The 23961-nt window shown below is 39.8% G+C and overlaps 1 protein-coding gene across 1 annotated transcript in view; it reads left to right on the top strand.

The window, feature by feature from the left end:
* The first annotated feature begins 5583 nt into the window (after positions 1-5583).
* LOC139745268 (G protein-coupled receptor 137Ba-like) overlaps positions 5584-23961 on the top strand; it is a 33615-nt gene continuing 15237 nt past the window's right edge. Inside the window, exon 1 of the mRNA XM_071655671.1 lies at positions 5584-5705. The gene's annotated coding sequence lies outside the window, so the exon portion shown is untranslated. The remainder of the gene's footprint in view (positions 5706-23961) is intronic.

Raw genomic sequence — 23961 nt, 5'->3', positions numbered from 1 at the left:
GAGCTCCTTCGTGACGACCCCAATGGTGGCCCGGTTACCCCCCTTGCACTAGCCTTAGCTACGAACCGCCTCAACAGTCGACTCCGTGGTAATGGTCTCTCTGCTCGGGAATTGTGGACTCAACGTGATCAATTCACTAGTGAGCAAATTCCTGTGAATGACAAAGACGTCATCATAGCTCAGCACAACAGACGTCTTGCTAATCATGGTCCTAGCGTCAAGTCAAAGGCTCCCACACGTCCACCCCCCTTGCCAGACACTGACATTCAGGTTGGTGATCTCATCTATCTTCAAACAGACCGATCCAAGACCCAGTCTCGACATCGCTACCTCGTTTGTACTGTTGAGAATGAGTGGTGCAATATCCGCAAGTTTAACGGCAACCAGCTACGTTCTACTTCATATCGTGTGCGACTTTCCGATTGTCTGAAAGTTCCTTCAGACTTTCCTCCTCTACCGTCACAGCAGTATCAGCCTCAGGAGTGTGATGACGAGAGTGCTCAGCCCCTCACCGTGACGACGAACCATTCCCATTCCATGCCAGATCCTCCTGATTTCTCGACAGCGTCTAATGACTGTATACCCCCTTTGAATTCCCCTGATGTCATGACGGTGCCCCCTGAACCCAGACCCCCCGAACCTCCCGATATCCCACATGAGCTTTCCACTCCACACGATGAACCTGTATCTCTGTCAGCTCCGTCAGTGCCTTCCGGTACTCTAGCTATGCCCTCCCCTGACAGGCGATATCCTCAACGTAGCCACCGTATTCCATCTTATCTCACTGACTATGTCCTCAAATAGATCTATGCTCTGTTGTTTCTCATGTTGTAGAGTACATCTGTACATGGTACAGTATTCTGCTATCTACTTTCAAAAGGTCAGTAATGCTGTTGTATGTAAGGCTCTCTGTACAGCAGCATGGTAATACATACCTTTTCTCATGTGTATTTAATGCATTTTAAATTTTTCTGTTGTTGTTGTAGATATTATCCTGCATATAAATGTGACAACTTTTTAATCCACCAATCTGTTTTGTCATTATATGCTGAGGCAAGACAAGAGCCTTCTGGCATGCTGGCCATAATTTTCATGTGATACATGCCCTCCTTCAATGTCATGGGCCTCAGTGTGGTATCTATAGCATCTGTTCTGCAGATAGTTTACATTTCATCACACATTAGCCATTGTGTTTATGAATGTTACATGCTATATTGTCATTGTACATACTTGTTCGTACTATGTCCACACCTCGTTTGTACTATGTCCACATACCTCAGCATATGTTCCGATATTTCCGATCGGTCAAGTTTATAGTCTGCGTCTACCAGCATCCCATGCCCTGTGTCAGTGATATCTAAAATTGTTTTGTATAATTTTCAACCTTTTATTTAATTCTATAAGATGAGTACGCTGCTGTGTTACTGCAGGGTTTTGGTTGTCTTCCCAACGTGCCTAGTATATATGTAAGTTTTTCGTTACCTTTCTGTTTGAGACAGGAAAGATGCAGTAGCAGTAGGGTTACTGCTAACTGCGACCAGCAGCCCCAACGTACAACGTACAGTGTTGGGGCTGCGCCGTTTTGGCCTCGATATTTTAATGTTGTACCATTCGGGTGCCGTTCCGGCGCTGTATTTCCTTAATTTTTCAACAAAAACTACTGGGAATACTTACATGGGTGGACTAAACCTAAATGATTCACATCGGCGACTGTTTGATGCATTTCATTGCTTATGATGCAGAAAATGCTGTCTTATAAGGCAAATATCTTCAGCTCACCGATGCTCACTAAAACTCACAATCACTTGCACATGCGCACACAATGCATTCAGTGCAGTGCATTGACAGCTGTATTACTCGCTACATGATGCATATTCACCGTGCGATGATGCATTATTCATATCCTTTTGCGTCCGTAACGTTGACGTCATTGTTTACGCATGCGTAGATGCGTACTGATGGATATACACGTTCAAAATAGCAGCAAAGCTCTCCACTAGGGCAGACCGCCTACTCCTAAAAAATGTGGAAAATTATTCAGTTTCCAGATAAATTGGTGAGAAGGACCAAGGCAATGGGGTAGTGTATATTTCATTTTATATCGTCACTGTGTTTATGATGGACATTTAGCCATGGTTTATTTGTGAAGTTGCCGTATATGTGGCAATAGGGAGTTGTTCGTGATTCTCACTTGAACGAAACTGCGGGGTAGCCGCCAGGACCCCGCCGCAAAGCGGCGGGTCTCCGGGGCTAGGTTACTGCAAGGTTTTGGATATTGTTTGTTAACATGTAGAATGTATATGTTTTTAGATTCATGATACGAAAGGAAAGTTTATAAGTTAGGTTTCGGTTTATATGTGTAGTGACAACATAAGTTGCTCGTAGTTTTGGGAGAGGATGTGGTACAAGGCTGTACAGTTCTAGCTGTTCCTTTTGGTCTGGAGTTAGCTCAAACAGATCATTATGTCTGTAGGTGAAAGTGTTACATCGTAAAACGATTTAGTTGTGTTCGTCAGGCAGTTTTAATTTAAGTTTGTTAGGATGTTTGAGTATACAAGTGGTCATACCTTACTGGATTCGTTTTGAAGTTTTAAACGAAGTTGAATTGTTTTATTTTTATTTTGATCGACAGAAAGAAAGAAGTGATTACGCCAGTATATTGTTATGTAGACATGTACATGTATACTACTGATGGTTAAAGCGCAATAGCGCCAACTAGTGTTCATTGTAATACGGATCTGTGACTGGCACTACTGATGACAATCATGAATAAAACCACTGTTTATACGATCGAAGATCATCCAGTATTTCTCTTCATAATTGCACCAGCCAAATTAACTCTGATATACTACTTGGATGCAAGTCTCAGCCATCCCTCCTGCGTGCCCAGACTCACCAGAGGGGTCGGTCGGGACTAGACCCACACCAGTAACATTTGAATAGCAATACACAAGTGCAAAAAATTGCATGTTTAATCTGTAAAGTCTATTACTGTTCTCCATGTTATGACCCACATTTATAGTGAATGTGATGATGATGATGATGATGATAATAATGTAAAATGGAAAGAACAAAAATATAAGTAAATGTAAAAGTAAAAGGCGAGAATTTAATACAACACACCAATTGCCAATTGCCAATTCTTAGTTACAACTCAATCTCAAGATCCATCTATGCCCGGTCAATTGAGCAAGACACAAGAGCAAGCTCTGCCTCTAGAAATAGTCTAGGGCCTATGCGAGTCTAGACTCGCATAGAGAGTCTAGCCAGACCTGCTTCGACAAAGCTAATCGCCGAGAAGCCGTTTAGATTCGGTCATGGCCATAGACACCTTTGAAAAAAAAAACAGCAATGCCGTCGAAATCAGTTAGATGTCTAGTACTACTTTCAGTAGGCCTAGCCTCGCTGAAACTGAGCTGGACCCGGGACAGTCTAGACTGGACCCCCTGGCCCCGCTCCGCCCCGGCAGAGCTGGCTTGTCTATCCGGCAACAAGCCGCTGCCTCCCGACGCGACGAGCTGCGACGGTTTATATTTCCGCAAAGACCAAAAACTAGCTTTCCCTCACCTACTTTCTTGCGATAAAACTTAATTAATTATAATAATAACACATCAAGCACCTGAAACTAGTAAAATCATGTCAAGAAAAAATGCAAAACTTACTTCGTATTGAATTTCTCAGTAGTCACCACACACATATGATAGGTGTGAACACGTCTGACTGAAGTTTACCCTGTCAACACAATTCGTTCATAAATAATTCGCCCATAGTAGATCGCCCTTTATCGTAAATATGTTGACTCTTCATGGTTTTGTATAAGGTGTCACTTTATGTTAAAAAAAAAATGCAATCGGATTTTCTGCTTGTATTTCATACCTTTCAAAATAATTGACCAATCTAAATGTCCTTTCATGGTATGAAACTATAACTTATACTTATCACCTACATCTTGCAGAAAAGCTCATTCAATTTGGTTCAGTGGTTATGGAGAAATATTGATCTTACAAAGCATGTCCGTATCGGGGCCGTTTCTTCCAAGCTTATAGCACTTGAAAGTTCTTGGCATCCCGTTTACGAACGAAAATATTTTGCTTGCAACTTTAAATACAGAGCAACTAATCAATTAATCACCTCAAATTTCAAATTCTGTGCACAATATTTCATCAATATGTAAATATTTATATTCGAATATGTAAATGTTATTGTACATGATTATCTAGATTTTTTTTTTAAAGAGAAAACGAAAACAGAAAGACAAACTACTCGGAGCTCAATCCAGTCTTCCATAAGTTAGCAATTCATTTTCTTTCATTATTCATTTTCACACCTTACCTATATTTGTAAAAGTCAGAAATCTGCCAGATTTGCCAAAGGAATTAGATTTCCTTTTTTATGTATATTCAATTCGTTAGCTGCAAATGAATAGATAAAGAAGCAGTCACTTTTTCCAAAGAGGTTATGTGGAAGAACACAATGAACATTCATATTTGTACTTCGAGGGTTAACACAATTCACAATGCCTCGTATTACAAAACTTGGAGGGAAGGGACTTCTGATAGGTTTTACAAAGATCCCGATTTCTCTATGACCATGCACTGAAGTAAATCGATGAATTTTTCTATGTAGGTAATAATTGTTTCAGTATCCTGAAATTGCATTTTGATTGATTTGCTATTAAAGTTAACTGTTGCACAAAGTATACTGTAGCTACACTATTTACATCAAATTTTCATCAATGCTGAAAAATATACACGGACACTATGAAAGGGTTGCTCTTACTGAGGATAAAATGGTAAATTGGAGTCTGTACGTGATTTTATGATACTAAATGCTAAAATGAGTGACTGTCCACTCGCAGAGATGTCTCAATATGAACGGACAGAATTTTACAAAGCAACAGCGAAACGGAAATTAAACACAGTTTATAATGACTGCAATCATTAAAAACGCTATGTCAATGTAAAGCAAACAGTTTGTTCTCTCCTTGAATGTTTATATGTTTTATGTGTCATCAGTATTTAAGTCACACTCGATGTCAACCCAATTAAATTCATCCCTCTTTATCCTTTCTTCTTTAGTTTTACGTTAAGAGAATAAATATGTGGTTCCACAAAAGCATGATATATGCATATCAAGGTTTGATTTTTTATTATACTATTTTCAATATATACGTTAAGAATTTTCATTTAATAGGCCTAGATGTATAGTATGCCTATACTAGTGGTATGCCCGCTCCTCGAACGACTTATCAGAGGGTAGATGCGATATTATCAGAAGCAACGGAAGTTTAGGGTCCGACTTTGCTAGTCACCATTCGCCTGACGGTGGTTGGATCGTTGGATCGCGATCGTTCATCATCACCACACTAAACGTAAACGCACTCACTCACAGCGCGGTCGCGCCGGTGCACGACAACACACAAGCGCTAGAGCGCTACGATATTACGTAAAAAAGGGGAATTGTACATCGAAGCACACGCTACCAATACCTCAACAAGAACTCTGTCTAGCGAAGCAATCCAGTGGCAGTGCAGCTGCAGTGAGGAGGTGTATTTGCATACCCATGCCACACTGTACTGGCACTGGTATGTTACATGCAATGAGGCTCTTGATTCTTGAAGAGGATTTGCCCCCATCAACCACGACAACGCTTTGCTCATGATTTGTTTGGAGACGACGGCAAGACCAAATTTAAGCCAGTAAAATGTAAGTGCACAGCCACAAGCAAGCAATCACAGCTATAACGGCTATAACGTTAGATCTTATAGTAATTTATAGATTGTAAATTTAGCAGTAACATATTATTACCAATAACGCAACAATGCAGTGGCTGACGTAAGAGCGGACTTTTTTACTTTTTTCTTTCATTGATTGTAGTAACTGGGCCCTGGCCCTGGGGTCTAGCTTAGTCTAACTACACTAACATTGTTACAGTTAGATTCTATTTTTATATAACATTTACTCTTCTTTAATAGTTCATGAGTTAGACTGGAGCTCATGATATGAAGAGCCTAAAAAGAGGGGAGGGATCGAGGAACCAAAATAAGGGATGACAACCCTGGGTCCCTGTTAGAAACTCACAAAGATAATGTAACGTTAAACTTAACGTTAGTTCTTACGGTTACGCCCACTAATGTAGAAAGAATACTAGAAGAGCATCAATCGCCCACAAATGTAGAAATTGACTTTTTATTTGTTGATGTAACATAGCCAGGCCTAACGTTAGGCCATAACTGTTAATGTGTTATTGACCGATTCGGGTTCGTTGAGGGCAGCAGACAATTTGTGGCACTGGGCGCAGCCATTAGCTCAAATTGCGGTGTCCCAGCCTACACCCTCCTCTCCCCCACCCCCGGGCAACATGTTTATTGCACACTTGTAGCAGGAGTACGCACACTTGTTGTAATGTTACAAAGGTTCGCGCATTAAGCAAGCATTCCTGGCCGCAATCAGTACGAGACGCCTATTGGCTACAACAGCCATGCCTCAGTTTTTCATTCCGTGCGCGTGCAATGAAGGGAGGGGGTGGGGGAGAAGGGGGGGGGGGTCGGCTGGGACACCGCAGTAATAGCGCTGCCCATGCCGATAATACACAAAGCGCGTCACAGAATTGGTCAATACGGTAACTACACGCAGCGCTGGCGACAGCGCTGCACCTCTATTCCTTCGCGGACGTTGTTATCGTTCACTGTTTCCTTCATGAATATCTTTATTAATCGTGGAAAACTAAAATATAAGGAATTATCGTAATCTATGACCATCATTCAATAACCGGTATGCGATTTTTTGTTTAATTACGTCTAAAACTTACCGAAATCTATGGCTGAAATCAGGTCTGTAAACGTCCTTACTGCTTCACTCCTCATCTGCGTGTTATGTGAATGGCATTCACTCTCGTATACTACAACGTAGGTAGTCGGGGCGGAAGTGATGAGATAGTCGGATGACCCCGACTAAAAAAGTTCAAATCATTGCCGGTGCAGCACGCGCGGATCTACTACAAGCTTTACGTAACACATGAAACGCACGGGCGCACGGGCGTACGTAAAAAGCAACCACTTCTGAATGCGCATGCGTGGTAGTTTGTTGCTTTTGTGAAGCTCTCGAAGGAAAAGATGCCACCGCACGATCTACTCCGAAAAATTCAACAATAAAGTCTGGATACCAACAAAACGCCGAATTCAACTCAACCATCAGGAAAATACGCTGTAGGTAAGTGTTGCAAATTATATTACTCTTAAAATCATACAAAATAAAAGGTATTTTATGTGATTTTGCCGTCAATAGTGACGGTCGTTTACAACGTTGAAACACTAACACATGTCAGACCCTGTGCGCAGCACAGTGTCTGGTCAGGCTAGTCAATACGGTAGTGTTCAACTGTTAGGCCTATTCGTATGCTAACAGGCCTAGAGGGTGGTAGGGTGGTATTCTGAAATCCTTCCTAGGAAGAAATTTCTTCCTAAGTCAGGATTTTTTATGGTATTCTGAAAATCTTCCTAAGTTTCTCCCTAAGTAGACTTAGGAAGAAACTTAGGAAGGGGGCGGGAATATGCCAATTTCTGACTTAGGAAGAAGTTGGTATTCTAGAATGCACTTAGGAAAGAATTTTAGGAAAACATTTAGGAAAGCTCCACCCCTGTCCTGAGTACGTTGTTAAGATATAGCAAGCTGCAAGCATCGTGATAGGTGCGCTTGTCAGTCATTATGCGCACATGTACTTTGACGCGCGAAATGAGCGTGAGAAAGGGGACATGCCGCCGCGCACTCGTGTATTTGATCCTACGTCATAGTAATATGCGATTGTCATTGGTTAGTTCCTTATGATACAGCATTTCGTATTGGCTCAGGAAAGGACATGGGCGGGGATAAGGATGGCCTAATTTGCATTAAGAAGTGCCTAGGAAGAAATTTCAGAATACCAATTTTGTCTTTCCTAGGCACTTCCTAAGTTTCTGACTTAGGAAGAAACTTAGGAAGAAACCTAGGAAGATTTTCAGAATACCACCCCTAGAGTCTATGGGTGCTTTGGTGTTGCGTTGTGTGTGTGTACCATGGCTAATGAGTGGGGGATGGGGGAGGCCCAAGATGGGGTGGGGATGGGTAACAATATTACTGTACGAGCTGAAATTTTCGCCAATTTCGCGAATCGCCTTTGAACCACGAAAATAACATCGCGCTAATAGCTACGTTCAGTTAGACCCTCGCAACCGTGAAATTAACAGCACTCGAAAATGTCCTCCAAGTAGCAATTCGCGAAAATATGCGAAAATTTCAGCTCGTACAGTAACATTTGTAATACTAATAACGCAACATGTACGTGTTGTGTGCTTCGTGACAGTGTAATCAAGGAGGTTCGAGAGATGGGGTTACAACTGAGTCTATGGGTGCTTTGGTGTTGCGTTGTGTGTGTGTACCATGGCTAATGAGTGGGGGATGGGGGAGGCCCAAGATGGGGTGGGGATGGGTAACAATATTACTGTACGAGCTGAAATTTTCGCCAATTTTGCGAATCGCCTTTGAACCACGAAAATAACGCGCTAATAGCTACGTTCAGTTAGACCCTCGCAACAGTGAAATTAACAGCACTCGAAAATGTCCTCCAAGTAGCAATTCGCGAAAATATGCGAAAATTTCAGCTCGTACAGTAACATTTGTAATACTAATAACGCAACATGTACGTGTTGTGTGCTTCGTGACAGTGTAATCAAGGAGGTTCGAGAGATGGAGTTACAACTGACTATAATTATTCAATCAGCTGTCAGTTTTCTATGGATGGACAAAAGAATTCCACAGGTGCATTTGTGCCTTTGATTCAATGCATGAAGCCACAATCTTTCTAAAGCGGGGTTCCCACTATCGTGCGATCCATTGCGAACGCCACGATTGGACATTCGTAACTGATCGTGGAAAATTTGTTGCACTCGTATGAAATTTCACGTTTGGATACGAGGTTATGCGAGTCAATACGTGTTGGTACGCTTGGATGTGATATGGTCACGATTGGTCTATTTCAAGCGATACGATCTGTCACGATCTGGTCTGCCGTTCAAATACGATCCGACAGGATTGTCCTGATTGAGTTCACGATTGGTACCGATCTAACATGACCATTACGATCAGGATCCTCGATCTGGTACGTGCAGCAACGTACTGATACGTTCCAATACGAATACCGCGAACCAATACGGGCTGCTGAGATAAGATACGATATCTTTTACGATCGGGATCAGAAGCGACCCCCATTTAAGACGCGATTGGACCCGAATGGGAGTATTATAGTCCAGCTGACGATAGATTTCATTGTTTCCCTTAAATTATACAGAGTGATTAGGCCTATTAATTTTATCCACAACCATTGATGATGGCAAGACTTGACAGGTTGACGATGATGACAACGTAACCTTTGCAGTATTGCTAATAACGATTATGTTATCAGAGAGAAAACAGCACCCAGGCCAGCCATAACCTCAGATATTCCCTCGTCTAATATTAAGCGTAAAGAAATTAATAGATTATTAAATCGACATGCTCACCCTCCCCCCTCACAAAAAAAAGAATGAAATAACGAACCCAAATACATAAGATCAGATGATTGCCCCTCTTCCCCAGAAAAATACAAACAGCAAGACAAAATGACCTTTCTCCAATACATGAAGAAAATAATTACATGATGAAATGGAAGCTAAGAAAGATGGGATCATTTTGAATGTTATGTAACATAGTATTGTGTGTTATATACGCTCGATATAAGAAAGTTGGCCGAATGGATAGTATTGCTTATATTGTGTTCAATTTCATATTCGCAAAGTATATGTATCATACGCTTTTTTATTTCAAAATATCGTTATCTCATGGGTTATTAAAAGTTTGGTTTATTCGGCTTGATAGTGTTTTACTTAACAATGTTTAACATAACTGATACACACACATAACAGAAAAGTGATTCCCTAATCAAAATGATGTCCCTTTTTAACAAAAAAGGAGGTTTTACGCAAGATTATTTCGCAGGGGTATATTGCTACACTTATTGAATAACTAACTGTGAAAAATAATAAGAGTGATCTTCATTGTCATAATCATACGAGTGATCTCACATCCACGACAATGGTCGCTTTTACATTTGCAGTAATAATGAGAGTTAAAAATAATCATTTTCCTCTAAAATTATGTGCTACCAAACATACAAAAAAGACATTGAAAAGTGTCAAAATAGATGTAAAGGGGTCAAACGATGGCTGATGAAACAAGAACTCTTAATTACTATGTACAATACACAAACAGCAGGATACTGCACCCCCCCAAAAAAACAACAACTCTGTAATATACTTTTAAAAATTAACCATTTGCCTTTGATATGTACCCATTCAAGCACGATTCATTAAACTATTCTCATCTTTGTACTGACTTTAGTCAATACGTGCAGACATACAATTGCCATTTTATTTTTGCTCATTTTTTGTTTTGGTTACAAAAGTTATCCCATATCCTGTTTTGTGTGTCTGTATAATGGTAATAGCAACTCATTAATGAAAACATCATTAACATAATGTATGAAAACATCTAAAAATCTGTAATACAACTTTCATTTTATGAAATCATTAAAAAAAATCATTTTGATAATGTACCTTAAAAATTACGACAATTAAACCCCACACCGTCATAGAATTTACCGTTTGGAAAAAATAATCTAAAGATGCAGGCGACCACATATCAGAATACAAAATAAATCAATTTATGAGTAACATAAGGGCAAATGGGCAAAAAATAATAATAATAATAAGCGGAAGTAAAGTGAAAAAGTCGTTCCCGATCAACACGATTAAGAAGCACGATTAGAAGAGATTTGCTGCGTTTGGATACGATCCTAGACGATCTGATGAGATGATCACGATCAAAAACTAATCGTGATAATCGTAGAAAATTTTTGAACCGTCCAAAATTTTCCTACGATTAACGCGATTGCCACGATTGACCTTAAGATCTGATACAATCTGATAAGACCATCACGCTTGCTGCACGATTAAGACCACGATTTCAATCGTGGCGCCAATCGTGATAGTGGGAACACCGCTTGAGCAATCTGAAGATTCATTTTTAACGCTAACATAATATCGGGTATATGCTGCTCGTTTATATATCAAATGCAATGAAATTTCACCTAATGATAAAGCATATTATAAACAAAAGTCAATTCTGTTCGAAAATGTGTGCAAAAGTGTAAATCTGAGCTGTATTTTGTGAAAGTGTTTGAAATTTTACCCTCATGGAAAGCCGGTTTTATCACTTTTCTCCTTATTTCAGCAAAATGAAACTACTGAATGGTATCATCTTCAAGTATAGTTCTTTATAAATTAGTATGTCAGATTAGCGTACAGACACGTAGAGTCGAGTAATTTTGATATCTATTGCAGCAATATTTGAGCAATTTCTATTCGCGCACCCCCGTGCCTTTACCATTAGGGAGCTTTAGATTTTGACGGGCGGACGTTCAGAGGGAAAAAAATCATGTTTTGAGCATGCGCAGAAAAGCCCGTCAAGTCGATCTATTTTTAGCTTGCGTCGCCTGAGTTTTTCACTATGCGTACTGGGCTATTTTTACGTCCACACAGTTTGCAACATAGAGAACTACTTCCTGCACCGATCATATGGGGGCGCGATTTTATTTTTTATACGTTGCGTCCCAGCGTAATCTAAAGCTACTTATCAACGCGACGCAGGGGTGAGGAGAACGTCCAGCCAGCACACTCGTCATCTCAAACGTCCGCGCGTCAAAATCTAAAGCTCCCCATGTCAAAATCTAAAGCTCCCCATTGTCTACCGCCCATCATTTGTAAGTAGGGAAAGCGAAAAGTAATTACCATCTCAAAGACATTCCTTGGAAAGTAGCTGGTGATTACACAATGAGACACGAGTCCATTGTCTTCGCATCTGAGCGGTATATCCAGTTTGACACATACTTCAAATATTTTTGAGTGGCGGCTTCGAGCATGGGATCAAAGCGAATTAGACTGTTGTGACTTCATTTCTCGAACCTTCTTGGTGTAATTGTGCATGCATGTGTGCGTGTGTCTGTGTGTGTGTTTTGTGATGGGGGGTGTGTCATGATACATTTTGAAATGGCATGTGGAAAATATGATGGTATTTTATGCAATTTAATACAAATTGATGGTGTAAGGAGATACGTGTGATTACACTCAGTATTCTATAGACGGTTCTAACACATATCAGAAAAAGTCAAATTCTTACTTTAAAAACATGCAATGAAATTTAAACTGAAAATGGGAAGGCATTAAAACAAACAAACAAACAAAGAAAACAAAGTTTTGATCTTTCATTTCTACATTGGTGGGTGCAGGGTGTTACACTTATGTCTACATTTGTAAAATGAAAAAGACTGTTTTCTATTGTCTCTGATGTACTGTAAAACGAGGAATGTTCACATGCATTTTAATTTCACGAATTTCGCGAGAGCCAAGATTCGTGAAATTAAAATGCACGCGAAAGTTCTTGTCGCCACTATATATGCATTGAATGCTAGAGGCAACTTGTGAAAATTTCATGCCGCTAAAAAAGCTGTCGTCTCCAATTCACGAAAATTTTATGCCACGAAAATATTGTGTTGTACAATTTGTATTTCAACATTATTTTGTAGGCATTCTTACACTGTGCTGTGGGACCAGTGTTAACCACACACATCATGTACACGCGTATGTAGAAATACATGCCTATCACCCACTGTTCGTAGAAATGAAAAAAATGAAGTGAAAAAAGCATGGGATGGACCTGGCCTACTTCACAGTCAAACAGATACAGACCATAAATACTTTAAACTGTAAAACCAGAAACATTCATGGCATTCAAACTTTCGCAAATTGGAGCCAGTAGCATTTTTCGTGGCATGAAGATTTTGCGAATTGCTACTGGCATTCAGTGCACTGTTTAGACTAACCCTTTCGTTAATCTTGGCTCCTCTTGAAATTGGTGAAAGTTTTACGCACCCAAAAATCTGGTTTGCAGTACTTATTGTGGCAGGTTTTATTATTGTTATTATTATCATTGTTATGTAATATTTGGCCACACATTTGCAATATATTGACCTGTACATATGATTAAGATGAAAAAGGTAGTATGGTAGTTCTGCAATGCAATCCTGGGTATGGATCTTTTATTTGCTTAACAATGGGTTTTTGATGTTAATGCAGTTTCATGTCCAAGCATTTTTTTTCCAGTTGACCATATTGCCCCAAATTTGCACAAAATATATTCAAACTCATGGTTCTTTAGACACCATCTACTACAATATTGTATGTGATCTACATACTGTACACTTTTGCATCACTATCCTATCAGATCACTGAACATGATTTAAACCAGCCTGATTATGGGAAGTATCAATCTCGCCTAAAGTTGGTTGCATGACAGTTGATTGTGAGAATATTTCTTAAAAGTATGTACAATGTAACTCATGATTACAGTACCGTGTACAAAACTGCAAATTAAAATGGCATGGTTTATAGCACCTTTCTGAGTGACAATACAATGCTCAATGGTCATGGCCAAAGACCGGAAGTATACATCGCATGTACGTATATATACGGGTAAAAATGGTGTACCATACTTGGTGTGTAAAAGTATGCACCTTCTACTGCACCAAGTGACAGTCCAGAAGTTCATTCTGTTTCGCTTTGGGGATATTCCATTGACAAGTCCATATCAGTGAAAAACCCCTAGCTCTGATGCATTAAACAATCCCAACTCCTTCCGTAGATGCGATGTGGAGACGATACTGTGTAGCTGAATTTCAGCTCAGTGCATGCCTATACTACATAGCTGGAGCATTCCATTTCCCACAAGCAAGAGTTGAATTACCTTCGCATGATATGAGGTTGATGAAAAAAAGAAGAAGTACAAGTAGCAGTTGAAGATGAAGATACATGCTATGTGAGCTGCATCTAAAATGCTTTTTATGAATTCAGCCAAAGAACCTCAAATTTGCAAAATCCTGCAACTGCATGTCAGATAGACCAAGGACATCATTCAAAGGGGCCTTAAAGGGAAGATAAACCCTAAGAGCAATTTGGATTGAGTGAAAGCAGCAACATTAGTAGAACGCATCAGTGAAAGTTTGAAGAAAATCGGACAATCGATGCAAAAGTTATGAATTTTTAAAGTTTTGGTGTTGGAACCGCTGGATGAGGAGACTAGTAGAAGTTATGACGTATGAGTGGACAACAATACAAAGAAAATATAAAGAAAATGCTACAAAAATCAATTTTTCATGAAAATTACAAATTCCGTCAACTTGATACTGACATATGTTAAGGGTAGCAATTATTCCCCCTGCTTTCTGAAAGCGGTTAGTCAAGTGCTCTTTCATAATGCTAGAAAAATGAATTTCTGTTGAATTTCCTTTATATTTTCTTTGTATTGTTGTCCTCTCATACGTCATAACCTCTAGTAGTCTCCTCATCCAGCGGTTCCAACACTAAAACTTTAAAAATTCATAACTTTTGCAACGATTGTCCGATTTTCCTCAAACTTTCACTGATGTGTTCTACTACTGTTGCTGCTTTCACTCAATCCACATTGCTCTTTGGGTTTATCTTCCCTTTAATCACCTGCATGTTTTAGCCATTTTCTTGCTGAAAGAGAATTCTTTCTATAAATATCCAATCCCATCACTATCTGTGTATATTATGTACACTTTTAGGCCCCATCATGTTAATTGCATGTTCATTATCTCAGGCCTCGAAATAGGATTTTGGAGGGGCAAGGCCATTTAGAAAAGGGCACTTTTTCCAAGAGGCCAGGGCACTTAAGTCAGTCAGAGGGGCACCAAGGCCACATAGGAAAGGGCATGTTTGGTGTTTTCTGAAAAAAGAAAGAAGAAAAACAAACCGAGAAAAACAAACAAACACACACACACACACACACACACACACACACAGAGTGCAACACACAACAAAAACCTCTTCCCTACAGCTGTAACACATTCCCGATCTCCGCGTTTCTATCAGGTGAAACGACATTTTTTAAAACAGGAATAAAACAACAGTAGGTATTGATTGAAACTCGACACCCTTTCAGGCCAGCCAGGCCAGGCTGCCATGAAACTTCAAAGCACATTCCGACAGCTGGCTGGCAAAACCACAAGGCAAAGGAATTTGCATGCGCATGTAGATTGCTATGATTAGTCTGTGACAGACAGTTCATGACCTCCAAGTATGCGCCAGTACGCGCGGTTTCTTCTGTTGATTGGTCTCTCTCTCTCTCTCCACCCCTCCCCATTCCCCAGTCTGGCACACATCGTGGGATTTTTCTTTTTTCTTGGTGAACTAGGAGTTCACTCTTTACTAGTACTACTCTATCTGAATATGCGCTGCCTAGCTATACTCGCGGCCGCTGCGCTGCGGAGGCAGTCGGGACGGTAAAAGCGGGTCGGGCGTACATGTACGTACACACGTCGTCTCGTATCTCGGAAAGATACTTTGAGTTTGAATCAGATATATCGGGACGCGAGTGAACTGAAGGTATGATATTTGAGATCAGGAAAGTTGTTCAAGCTTATTAAAGAGACTTTGAGAAAGGGCATATCATACGTCATAAAGCCCCCGTTCCACTATCACGATTTGGACCCCGATCTGTCCCGATCTAGCAGATCGGGAGAGAGCGGCAAAAGCGTACGGGGATCGGAAGCATCGTAGCAGCAGCGTGTGGAGGTCGGGGTTGGAGCGGGCAGTTTTTCAGATCGGGAAGAAATTTTGAACCGGTTCAAAATTTCTTCCCGATCTCCCCGATCAAAATTGACATATTTTTAATCGTACGGCAAGCGGGGAGAGCGTAGTGACAGCGTAAACGCAGCGGGGAGAGCGTAATGACGGCGTAAACGCAGCGGGAAGAGCGTAACAAGGTCTTTCTGAGCGTAGTAACATCGGCACAAGAACGGGAAGTAATTTTAGCTGTAATTTTCGAAGAAGAAGAAGAGATGAAGAAAAAGAAGAGAAGAAAGCAGCGAAGCAGCTACCCAAAAGGCGAAGAAAGAGAGACTGCACGTGATGCTGAAAGAGGAGGAAGAGGACATAGCAGAATTTTGAAGAATATGAAATCATCTACAACTGGAGGAAGACGGACTATAAAAGCAAGGACATCAAGAAAAATCCTTTGAAAAATCAGCACGTCTTTGTTTATACAATGCATTGCTGCAAAAGAACCGTGAGTTGAGGAGGCTCTTCAAGTTCAAGTTCAAGTTGATTTATTTCACTTCCAACAAACAAATAATAAAAGATACATATACACAGACGTCATGAAATCAGTACCACAATGCGATGAACAGAATAACATTGTAAAAGAGATACAGGCAAATTATCAACAGAGATACAAATAACAGTTACGTCACTGTGGTAAATGCATACAAAATATTGCTGGAAATGGAGGGGACTGCTAAAAAGCAGAGCTTGTAGTATTAGAATGCAGTCCCCTCATAGAGAAAAATATATAATTGCAAAAAACAACAACAACAAATTTCCCTGAGCGGTAGCAAAAAAAAAAAAAGACAGACAGAGTAATACACACATATATGCACACATACGGACGCACATTAACAAACACATGGCGGCTCTCTTAATGTAAGGAAAAACTTGATGAGAGGATAGACAGATATAGTAGTGAAGAAGGTAGTAAGTCCGAGGTGGACAAGGGGGGGGGGGGGGGGGGGAGGAGGGGAGAGGAGAGGGAAATGGTGGGTCATAACCAGGGCACTGGAGGCACAGAATCACGGGCTTACTGATGAAGAAAAGTGAGAATAACAAAGCAACAACAACTTTGAAAATCAAAAGTAAAAAAAAGAAGAATGAATCTTCGAGGTCCACAGTATATTTCTTCGGTTCTGCATGCTAATAAGTTGACTGACTGCTGACCCACAGTCGAATCGGGGTACATCGGGGCACATCGGGCACTTTTCAGGTCTCTGAACGGGGTAACAGCGTGATAAGATCGTATAGATCGTTCAGAGCGTAGATACAGCGTGCATTGATCGGATAACATCGGCAACATCGCACTAACAGCGTAGCTACATCGTTCTAAAGCGTACCGGCAGCGGCAGAGATCGCGATGTCTAATTCCCGATCATCGTAGTAAGAGCGTAGCAAGCACTTGGTAGTCGTAACTGCAGCGTACTTAGAGCGTTCTAACATCGTACTGTGTCCAGATCGGCTCAGGTTTTACCCGATCCTTCCCGACCTGAGAAAATTGTCAAATCGTAGCGAGAACGGCATAGTGGAACGGGGGCTTAAATAATAACTTTCATTCTAAAAGGGCACCACGGCCCCAAGAAAAAGGGCACATTTTTTTTTGGCCGTAACTTTGATCAAAAAACAAAAGGCATTGCGGCCAACGAGAGGGGCACCGACGGCCGTGGCCGTCGGTTAATTCGAGGCCTGTTATCTGTTAATTCCATATTGTTTCATCAACAATTTTGGCAGAAGGGTTCTGGCTTTGAAAAGAAGGTTAGAGTGAGGTAAATCTGGCCACCCATGTTATCTGGGACAAGCCCCCATCAAAATTGGATGATGATTTGGAAGAGCAACATGCTCAAGTTTGACACCATTCTGCTTGGCCATAGTCCAGCCAACGTAAAGCATCAACTAAATCTGGATCTGAATGCAGAGGCTTAGTTAAGGACCCCGTTTACAGTGCGAGGCTCGGCCACGGCCGAACCCGCCTTCACTTCAGTGTAAACGCGCAAAAGGCCAAATGCGGGGCCAAAATTGGCCGCGCATGTGGCCACACGTTGGAAGTGGTCTTGGCTGCGGCCGAGCCCGGCCTTTTCTCAGTGTAAACGTAAACTGGGCCAAATACGCGCCCAATTTTAGTCTGGCTTCCAAACCCTCTGCCCGTACTTTTTCATTATTCAGGATATTAACCCCCTCAACGTCGAAAACTAGTATAGTTTAAGGTGGTTTTGTCCTGCAAAGGATTTTTCCTTCGGCAAAGGCCTTTGCCCAAACGGCGACTTCATCGCCACGGAATCCAGTTGGCAAAGGGCCTGAAAACCAGACTATACCAAATTGTGTTTGTTTACAAGCGGAGCGCTACTACAACAAAATATTGAAAGGTTTGAATTAAAAGCGCAGCCGAGCCCGGCAGTGTAAACAGACAAATTTGCGGGGCTCGGCCCCGCAATTGAGGCTGGGCTCGGCCGCGGCTCGGCCCAGCACCGCACTGTAAACGGGGTCTAGCACTGCCCTGCGTTCAGAATCATCCATCACACGTACAGTAGGTACAGTCTGTACAGTGTAGGTACAATATGAACATGTGTACATTGATTGTATGGTGGTTCTGGCTGCTATGATTATCTGTATGCAGTGTACATTGTAGCTGTGCCAGTGTATTTGAGTGGCCTGGGTTTCTTGATATTAGTGCTGCTTACATTCAAAAACTTTCTTGGGTCCCTAAATACGTAATCGATAGGCAAACTGTAGATGGTAAATCATGCTTGTTTTTCACATGGAGTATGAAACTACTCTCCATACTGTTTGTGCGCGATTATGCTTTGAATTAGACTAGCGGTACTCGTAGTATGTGTAATACAAAAGTGTAGATGGTTACAATCATGTGTATCACCCCTAAATGTAATATCAACACTAAATGTAATATCGACCCTAAATGTAATACACCGTAACCCTAAATGTAATACATTTTAACACTAAATGTAATAATCGAGTCAACCCTAAATGTAATAACCGGAGACAACCCTAAATGTAATACATGTCAACCCTAAATGTAATATCGACCCTAAATGTAATACATGTCAACTCTAAATGTAATATCGACCCTAAATGTAATACATGTCAACCCTAAATGTAATATCGACCCTAAATGTTATACTTTTTAACCCTAGATGTAATATCGACCCTAAATGTAATACATCTTAACCCTAAAGGTAATATCAACCCTAAATGTAATACACCTCAACCCTAAAGGTAATATCGACCCTATATGTAATACATGTCTACCCTAAATGTAATATCGACCCTAAATGTAATACTTTTTAACCCTAAATGTAATATCGACCCTAAATGTAATACATCTTAACCCTAAATGTAATATCGACCCTAAATGTAATACATCTTAACCCTAAATGTAATATTGACCCTAAATGTAATACATCTTAACCCTAAATGTAATATCGACTCTAAATGTAATACATGTCAACCCTAAATGTAATATCGACCCTAAATGTAATACACCTTAACCCTTAATGTAATAACAACCCTAAATGTAATACATTTCAACCCTAAATGTAATATCGACCCTAAATGTAATACACCTCAACCCTAAATGTAATATCGACCCTAAATGTGATACATGTCAACCCTAAATGTAATACACCTTAACCTTTAATGTAATAACAACCCTAAATGTAATACATTTCAACCCTAAGGACGTTCATCAGTTAAAGTGAAGTCCATGTCATTTTCTTCAAACTTTCCAAACCGTAACTTTGACCCATCCGAAGCCCAAATATGTAAATAAAACCATAGGTTCATGTGCTTGTTTTTCTTCTTCTGGACTTTGAAGAATATTACTAATCTGCCGTCCTGTACCAAAATAATAGCGTTACAGACCATGATGAGCAACAAAATCTGCAATGACAAACTTAAATCCCAATAATTCTTTCAAAATCCATGTTATCTTCTCCAAACTTGCAAGAATTGCAGAAAAAGGTACCCAAAACGAGGACAAGGTTTTAAAGTTAGGGTTTACACTCTCATTCTTGAGCGAGCAGCGCCCTCACGCGGCAGAAAACACAGAAATATCTCACATCCTTCTCATCAACGTTTTCTGTTAGGGGTGAGCAAGAGGATAAGGTTCATTAAACTTATGCTGTACATTCAAAACCCATGTCACTTTCACCAAACTTGACCAAATCGTAGAAGAAGGCTTACTAATTCCAGAAGAACATAAAAAGTGGGGGTTCATGTGCTTGTTTTTGTGCTAGCAGCGCCCCCATGCGACATATATCATCGTAAGTTCCCAAAATCTGATAAGGAACCTGCTGTATGCAGTAATGCCCTGACAAGGTGGGTTCATAAAACTTATGCTGTACATTCAAAACCCATGTCATTTTCCCAAAACTTGACTAAATTGTAGAAGAAGGCCTACTTATTCCAGAAAAATAAGTAAAAGTGGGGGTTCATGTGCTCGTTTTTGTGCTAGCAGCGCCCTCATGCGACATATATCATCGTAAGTCCCCAAAATCTGGTCAGGAACCTATGCAGGGACGCTCTGACAAGGTGGGTTCATAAGACTGATGCTGTTCATTCAAAACCCATGTCATTTTCACCAAACTTGACTAAATTGTAGAAGAAGGCCTACTTATTCCAGAAAAATAAGTAAAAGTGGGGGTTCATGTGCTCGTTTTTGTGCTAGCAGCATCCCCAGATGATAGAAATCAACCCAGGACCCCAAAATCTGGTTATAAACTTATCGTGGGTGCCCTGATTAGGTGGGGTTCATGAATGTCATGCTGTACGTTCAAAATCTACGTCATTTTTACGAAACTTTATCAAATTGTAGAAGAAGGGTTACTAATGCAGAACAATTGTAAAAATGGGGGGGGGGGGGTCCATGTGCTCGTTTTAGTGCTAGCAGAGCCTCCTTGCTACAGAAATCGCCGTAAGACCCCCAAATTTGGTCAGGAACCAATGCAGGGATATACCCTGATAGGATGCATGAAACGCATGTGGTTCACTCGAAACCCCATTTTCTTTTTTTTTTCTTTTTTTTTTCAAAAAAAGACACAAAAAACGTGTCACAATTGCAGTGATATGGTGAAAATTATTCAGAAAGAAAGGTCCATGTGAGTTATTTCCCTTACACAGCCATAATGATATCATGTGGATGCAAGTGTGGAAAACTCTATTTAGATATTGACATGCTTGTTTGTTTGTTTGTTTTACCCACTTGCTGTATAACCATGTGCAGAAAGTGAGAATGGAGGAAGAATAAATATAAGGAAATGGGAGTTTTGGCATTAGTCTGACGGTCATCCAAAGGAAAAACAAATCTTAATATAATGGCGTTCATTGTAGATTGCATGTGTTGGTTGTTGCAGTGGTTGGTAAAGTGCGTGTTGTAAGCTATGGAGATGTACCTTGGAGATGTACCCCCCCCCCCCCCCCCGAAAAAAAAAATAATTCTTTGATTCTCCTTTTGCTACACCAGATTTGGTAATCAAAAAGTAATATCTGAATGGTGAAAGTGATGAATACTAACGTCTTGTTTGATAATACTTTCGTGACCTTGTATTTTGTAATAAAAAATCATAAAAAAACAAAATTTGGATTAGTAACGACAAGTTTAGATCTAATTTCGATTTTAACAGAGATACTCAGATTGTTTTAGTTGCTAAACCTAAAGATGAAATGTGTGTCATATGTTTGTTTTGTTGTTGTTGTTGTTTTTAACACCTAGTCCAGTAGACTAGTGAGTTGACCCCGACTAGGGCCTATAGGCCCTTGGTACCTTAGCACTCGACTTTACCATGTTGATGAACAGATAATGAACTGCATGTGGATTGAAAATGGAAACAGCTCAGTTCCACTTCCAAGCTTCCCGATTCCGTCGATCAGTGTTGTGCTACCATGACCATGTATATGCGCCTCGGACCACTGAACTTTGCGTAGTACGTACAAATTGTAACGTGAACAGTCGGCACACGAGCCGAGCGAGCGGTGGGGAGCTGTCGGGTATCCGTACGTACCACACTCTAGCTCGATGTACTAGCAGCTGCTCAGCTCAGCTAGCTCAGCTCATCACTCGTGCGTGCGTTTCTACGGTCTTTGTTACGTCACTGAAACCTGCGCAGCTAGGATGCGCACAAACTCAACTGAGGAACGTCCTTAAATGTAATTACGGCCTTAAATGTAATACACCTGATTATAGAGAGGGTAAGCAACGCAGAATATCGGGCAAAATGTCAGGGGTTATACGAAGGAGATATGACGCAACTTTCTCTCGCACTCTTGAAAGAACGACAATAGTTGCTTAGACTTGTTTTTGTTGTTTACCCAGGTAAAAATCACACAGTCTTATTAAATCTATTGTTTGCTGCAAAGTTAATTAGGTCCATGTGACATAACTCTTAAATCTATTACCTTTATCATACTATCACATAAACATTTTGTATTCCAATCTTTATTCAGTGTTCATTATTGCTTAGAGTTTTGTTGAAAAAGAAAAAAATGGGCAAAAGTTAAGTCAGTTTACTTTACTCATACATTCATATATCATAGGAAAGTCTATATACAAATGGTGACTCAAAGATGATGAAACAGACATCTATTTCTTTTTGCTTTACTGGCTTTTTTAGATTTATTTCGTGTACCCTCCCCACGACCAATTGTCTCAGTTTCGTGTCACTAAGTTTAGTAGTGATTACCAGGAGTATAGTAAACAAAGTCATGAGGCTAATATTTCGGACAGTGATTTGCTGCCATGTCAATGTGTGACAGATATTTCGTCATTGAAACATTACATAGATAATGATGGTTGATAAAAAATTTGCGAAATCCTTCTAATTTCTAATTTTCTCAATCTACTTGCATCCCGTTTCATCAGTAGGTATGTGTATTTTTTTCAGATTCAGATTTTCCTTGCAAGGAATTTTTGCCCATTTTTTTTCTTTTTCATCAAAACTTTAAACAAACATGAACACTGAATGAAGATTGGAATACAAAATGTTTATGTGATTGTATGATAAAGGTATAGATTAAAAAAAACTATGTCGAATGTACCTAATTAACTTTGCAGCAAACAAAGGAATTAATAAGACTGTGTGATCTTTACCTGGGTAAACAGCAAAAACAAATCTAAGCAACTATTGCTGCTCTTTCAAGAGTGCTATAAAAAGTTGCGTCATATCCCCTTCATATACCCCCTGACCTTTTGCCCTATATTCTGCGTTGGTTACACTCTCTATAATGAGTTTTTACATTTAGGGTGGCAATTACATTAAGCGTCAAGATGTATCACATTTATAGAGTTGACATGAATTACATTTAGGATTGTTATTACATTTAGCGTTATAAAATGTATTACATTTAGGGTTGTTATTACATTTAGCGTTAAGATGTATTACATTTAGGGTCGATATTACATTTAGCGTTAAGATGTATTACATTTAGGGTCGATATTACATTTAGGGTTGAAATGTATTACATTTAGGGTTGTTATTACATTAAGGGTTAAGGTGTATTACATTTAGGGTCGATATTACATAAAGGGTTAAGATGTATTACATTTAGGGTCGATATTACATATAGGGTTAAAAAGTATTACATTTAGTGTCGATATAACATTTAGGGTTGACATGTATTACATTTAGGGTCGATATTACATTTAGGGTTAAAAAGTATTACATTTAGGGTCGATATTACATTTAGCGTTAAGATGTATTACATTTAGGGTCGATATTACATTTAGGGTTGAAATGTATTACATTTAGGGTTGTTATTACATTAAGGGTTAAGGTGTATTACATTTAGGGTCGATATTACATAAAGGGTTAAGATGTATTACATTTAGGGTCGATATTACATATAGGGTTAAAAAGTATTACATTTAGTGTCGATATAACATTTAGGGTTGACATGTATTACATTTAGGGTCGATATTACATTTAGGGTTAAAAAGTATTACATTTAGGGTCGATATTACATTTAGGGTTGACATGTATTACATTCAGGGTCGATATTACATTTAGGGTTGACATGTATTACATTAAGGGTTGTCTCCAGTTATTACATTTAGGGTTAAAATGTATTACATTTAGGGTTGACTTGATTAAATTACATTTAGCGTTAAAATGTATTACATTTAGGGTTGATATTACATTTAGGGTTAAGGTGTATTACATTTAGGGTCGATATTACCTTTAGCGTTGATATTACATTTAGGG

Source organism: Diadema antillarum, unplaced genomic scaffold (genome assembly GCF_040938485.1).
Source record: "Diadema antillarum isolate AM-2024a unplaced genomic scaffold, OU_Dant_1.0 scf00000036, whole genome shotgun sequence".
Classification (NCBI taxonomy): Eukaryota; Metazoa; Echinodermata; class Echinoidea; order Diadematoida; family Diadematidae; genus Diadema; species Diadema antillarum.
The sequence above is the reverse complement of the archived record's forward strand: the minus strand, read 5'-3'. Positions and strand labels throughout refer to the sequence as shown.